Raw genomic sequence first — 6,000 nt, 5'->3', positions numbered from 1 at the left:
TAACAGCCTCTCATGCTTGAGTGTCCTGTGCCTCCTAGTCTGCAGACAGATACAGAGAGAACTGTTTATTATTGTTGTTACTTCAATTCCTTTAACTTGTTCCTTTGATCAGCAAGAGCAACTAAAGTATCTGGATTTCGAAGGACTTGGGAGAACTTTGGAGGGAGTTAGTAACTATCATGCTCCAACTTTACCAGATGTCTCCTTGTTATTCTATCTCTGCCAAGGTTCCCCCAGTCCCCAGCTGCTTCCTAAATGTATTGCTAACAAGTGTGAATGCCTCTGAAAGGTAGCTTGCTGGCATAGAGAAGAGCTTGAGCTCTGGCGTCCAAAAGACTTGGGTGTGAATCAGCTCTGAGTGGCTTTGTACAGGTTTCTTCTCTGATCTTTAGTTTCTTCCTCTATAAAAAGAAGATAATGGCATAGTGCTTCTTAAGTGATCTTTTTCAGACCCTTGATTCTGCAAAAAAAAAAAAAAAAAAAAAAAACATAGAGGCGTGTAATTTTTTATGACCCATACTTCCTGAGTTGTCACTACATTTAACTAGAGCAACAAAAACAAAGCTTGGCTGCAGTGCTGGGATCATAGCATCACTCACAGAGCTAAGAAACTCATTCTTCTTATCTGCATTTTTACAGAGTAAATACACTCAGGAGTCAGAAACAAATAATTGAAGTGTTAATATAAATTAGTATATATTATATACATTTTAAATATATTCTTTTGTTTTGTTTTGTTTTCCTTTTTGGACAGGGTTTCTCTGTGTAGTCCTAGCTGTCCTGAAACTCAGATGGAGACCAGGCTGGCCTCAAACTCACAGAGATCCACCTGCCTCTGCTGGGATTAAAGGGTGCGCCACTGATGCCCATCGTTTTAAATATATTCTTTACTGTTCTCTTAGGGCCAGGAGTAGCAAAACCCACAACAATCAGATTAAGGAATTTAAAAACAAACAAGAAACCAACAGAAAGCCAGGCTTATCTTTGTGGGATAGAATGAAATCGTGTGCAAATATAAAAAAGAAAGGCTGTGGAAAGGCATTCAGGAAAATCAGTAGTCACTGCAAGGTGTGAAAGACTTCATATTGAGGCATCTTTGATTGAACCCTTGAGCATGATGGACCAAACCTTTTCCGAAAGCAAGGGTTCTACTCAAATTATATCAGAAACTGAGCAATCACTGAGCCAATGGCACATATGGCAACCCACTTTGTGACCTGTATGCAGTTAATATCCAATCATTTCTAGCTCTGTACTTCATTTGACTTAATTCTTCATAGCATTTATGGATTAAATATCATAACCATGAGTGGTAACTTAGCCACTATTGAAGAGATTTTAGGTCATTTGACTCCTTGTAACACATAGGAAATGGTAAGCAAATATGTATTGAATTAAGAGAATAATTTAGGACAACTTAAGAATGTATACTTCATTTTCATGATGTGCCACAGGTAAATATTTGTCACCTGGCTCTTTGTGCTATGTCTTGACAATTTAATTGTGTGGTTAAAATTTTTATGGGGAAGCCAGGCATAGTGGCACAGGCCTTTGATCCCAGTGCTTGGGATGCAGAGCCAGGCAGATGTCTGAATTCGAGGTCAGCCTGATCCAGGACAGCCAGGGCTACATAGTGAGGTCCTGACTCAAAAACAAAAAAAATTATTGGGGGTGAGGAGGGAGCTGGAAACATAGCTCAGCCATTAAGAGGCTTTATTGTCTTTCTAGAGGACTGGAAGACTGTTCCCAGCACCCACAAGGAGTGGCTTAGAATCACATGTAACTCCAGCTTCAGGGAGTTAACCTCTTCTGGCCTTTTCAGGCATATGTACACACACACACACACACACACACACACACCTTTTTTATAGGTCTGATTCTCAAGGAATTTACCTAGATATATAAATGAAAGTTTAATTCAGCAATATAAGAAGAGCAGGGCATGGCAGCACGTACCTATAATCCTAGTACTTAGGAGCTAGAGGCAGGGAGATGAAGAATTCAGAGAAATGGGCAGCCACCAGTACATTGTAAGGAAAAGAAACACTGAGCAAAGGAATAGGGAAAGACAGAGAGATGCTGGTGAAGCTTTTGGTTGAAGACAGGATTTGTGCAGAAGAGTGGTTGGTGAGACCTATTGTCACAGGACTGGGAGATCACATTTCTAATTATACCAAGGCCTTTCAGCACATAACAGTTGCACATGTATGTGGGGCACAGTATGGCTATTTCAATATGGGTTGTTTTTTTCTTACTCTTGATCAGAAATCTAAAATACTGTCAGGCAGGTGACAAATAGATTTATCTCCAGTTCATTGAACACTGTCCTGAGTTTTGTGTTCAAAGCTCTCTGCAACTTCATCTGTCCCTGTTGGCAACACTAGTGACACTGTCCAGTGGCCACATTTTGAACTGAAGTTTACTGACAAGGCTAGAAGATGAAGGGAAGGAGCTCCTAAAGACAAAACACACGTGGTGATTACTTCTAACCAGGAGACTGTTTAGACTAGGCTTTAAATAACTCATCTTTGAACTGGAATGAAGAGCAATTTGGAGATGAGCAGGATGGATGAAAAAGCAGAACAAAGTGAATTTTTAAGGTCTTCCTTCATTCAGGTATGCTGTCTTTACCTGGCAGGGAGTTTATGACATCCAGAAAACACCAAATGGAGTCGAGCCATGGTGGCTCATGCCTTTAATCCCAGCACTTGGCAGGCAGATCTCTGTGAGTTCCAGGACAGCCAGGGCTACACAAAGAAAGCCCTGTCTCAAAAAACAAAACAAGGGGCTGGAGAGATGGCTCAGCAGTTAAGAACACTGGTTGTTCTTCCAAAGGTCCTGAGTTTAATTTCCAGCATCTACATGATGGCTCACAACCATCTGTAATGAGATCAGGTGCCCTCTTCTGGCCTGCAGGCATCATACATACAAACAGAACACTGCATACATAATAAATAAATAAATCATAAAAAAAAACAAAAAAGAAAGAAAAAAAGAAAACACTAAATGGATAGATCCAGGTGTTAGACCAGTAGTTCTCACTCAACCTGTGGGTTGTGACCCTTTTTGGGGTTGAACAACCCTTACACTGGTTGCATATCGGATATCCTACATATCAAATATTTGTTATGATTCATAACAGTAGCAAAATCACTATTATGAAATAGCTACAAAATAATTTTATGGTTGGAGGTCACTCCAACACAAGGAACTGTATTAAAGGGTTGTAGCATCAGGAAGGCTAAGAACCACTGACTATATAAAGACATAAAATACAGGCCCCTTTTGCACCCTTCATAGTTTACATTCTCCACACTGTATCTTTATATTCTTCTATTTTGGGCAACAAACTCACCCCTTTAAACACATTTACTAATTCCATGGCAAGCTACATGTAATAAGATGATAGTTTCTCACAAATGTGTCTGATCGTTTTCTATTTCCATTAATTTTATTAAGGTAGAAGTGTATGTGTGCCTTAAACTACTTTTCTGTTCTTTTCCAACTTCTGTAAAATAAACACAAGTCCATGGGAGCAAATTAATAGTTTTCACAACTTCTTTGCCCATCAAAACATAAAAATCAAGATGAACCTCTTTTGGTTTTGTACTAACCTGAATAATTATCCTTCATGGGCAAACAGTGGGAACCACTGAAAAGAGAATACATTTTAATTAGAAGACCAATATGTTCCCAGCTGTGTACCCCACAGATCAGGTTACTTTGGGAAAGCCACACTTCTTAATTGCCCCAGTATACACAGATAATATTAAGCCTTGTCATTGCTGTAAATTAAAGGAGTTAGGAACATTGGTTCCCATTTCTCCCCTCCTGTTGTTAGTGTTAATGTGATTACTCATATATCTTGAAGAAGAGCCCTGAACTTTGATTCTGAGATGACCTTGTAGCCCAAAAATAGCCTCTGAGTGGGATCGCCCAGAGCCTGACGTACTAGCATATTCCACGCTAACATTCTACAGAGAGAACTCAAACCCATTTTCCTATCCCTTTCTTGCAAAAATAGAAAATTAATGACTTGTGTGAATATGTTCAGAAATAACATTTAAAGCATTTAAATGTCGTTTCAAATGAGCAATGCTCTTAAATTGTTTCAACAAATTGCTGTAATGAATAGAAACCCAAAAAAAAGTCTTGGAAAGCCTCCTGCCTGCCTGTCAGTGCCCTACCTCTGAGCATCCGGTTTGTCTGCAAAGCAAGCCACATTGCAGGCTAAAATCTGGCAGTAGAGAATATTCCAAAACATCTGCATTCTCCACCCCCTAATTTTTTTCCTTCATTTTGTTGGTCTAATCACGGAAGGATTCCAGGGTACATGCTAATCAGAAAAAAAGCAACTTAACGTTTTACATAGAATCTCTGTAGGGCATTTGCTAAAAGAAAAGGCATGCTTCACATTCATTTAACCCTTAGTCTTTTAGCAAAAATGTTGAGAGTGGGAGCATTTAATTATTTCCAATGGTTATGAGCACATATTTAATTTTGGCTCAAACATTTAGAACTTTTAGCCTCTGTGAGACCCCAGGTTCTCACATGTTGAAAGAATGAAGTAAAAAGCACAATTTACATGAAGTTCTCAACAAAGTTTCTAGTGCATAGCACAGGAATGCTAACTTGTTTTTACCAAAATGGCAAGTTATTATCTTTGAGATTATATACCTGACACTAATTATTTTGGAGTTTTGTAACTTAGTGTTAATCACAGAATACTTTAATTTTTTTTCTTTTTTTTTTTTTAGACAGGGTTTCTCTGTGTAACAGTCCTGGCTGGCTGTCCTGGAAGTAGCTCTATAGACCAGGCTGGCCTCGAACTGAGATCTGCCTGCCTCTGCCTCCCAAACACTAGAATTAAAGGTGTGAGGCACCACTGCCCAGCTTAAAAAATATTTTTATTTCTCGGTAATTTCATACAATGTAGTTTGATCATTCACTCCTCTTGCCTAGTTCTCCTAGATTTATCCTAGCCCCCCACCCTATTACCACCCCCCTCACCTCCCTACCCACCCAACTTTGAGTTTTCATCTTTTTGCCCCCTGTGGAGTTCAGTTTGTGTTGCTCAACTAGTCTTGGGCGTGGGGCTTTCTCTGGAGAGTGATATACCTATCAGGAGTCTCATGTCATTATAGAAAACTGTCTCTTCCTCTCCAGCAGCTATCAAATCCCATTCACTCCTCAGCTAGTGGTGGGATTTTGTGTCCACCTCCCCACCTCCATGGTGAGATTTTTGTCTGGCTTGATCTGCATCCAAAACAAAAAACAAAACAAAACAGTTTCCTTGATGCTATCTACTACTTCTGACAACCTCTCTGTCCTCTTTAAAAAGATCCCTGAGGCTTGATGGAAGGGGTATGATATGTGGGTCCTGTTTGTTCTATGCTAGTTGAGAGTCTCTGTGCTGACTGCTATCTGCCATAAGAAGAAGCTCCTCTCAGGAGGGATGAGAGATGCCCTAATCTGGAGCCCTGAGTTGAACTCCACTACCCTCCATTTGCCATGGTTTTAACTTTGTTTTGTGTGTGTGTGTGTGTGTGTGTGTGTGTGTGTGTGTGTGTGTGTGTGTGTTTTGCCTGTGTGTATGTCTAGGCACCATCTACATGTCTGGTGCTTGTGGAGGCCAGAAGAGACCAGAAGATACTCTGGAACTGGAGTTACAAACAGTTGAGAACCACCACATGGGTGCTGGGAATTGGACCTGGATCCTCTGCAAGAGCAGCAAGTGCTTTTAACTGCTGACCTCCAGCATCTCTCTCCAGCATCAGAAAGTTTGGCCAGTTGTAGGCCAAAAACTAAGTTCAGAAATGTGAAAATCAGAATACATACATCCTAGAATCAACCAGCTGATTTTGTACTTTATTTCCAATTAATATCTGTGAACAACTGAGTTCATCCCCCAAATAGATACTTAAAATTTTCTCATTGTGTGTTCATTGTACATAGTCTTGTGTTTCATGAACAGGATGTTTATCTAACCACTTACCACAC

Source organism: Phodopus roborovskii, unplaced genomic scaffold, assembly GCF_943737965.1.
Source record: "Phodopus roborovskii unplaced genomic scaffold, PHOROB, whole genome shotgun sequence".
Taxonomy (NCBI): domain Eukaryota; kingdom Metazoa; phylum Chordata; class Mammalia; order Rodentia; family Cricetidae; genus Phodopus; species Phodopus roborovskii.
Note: the sequence above shows the minus strand (reverse complement) of the source record.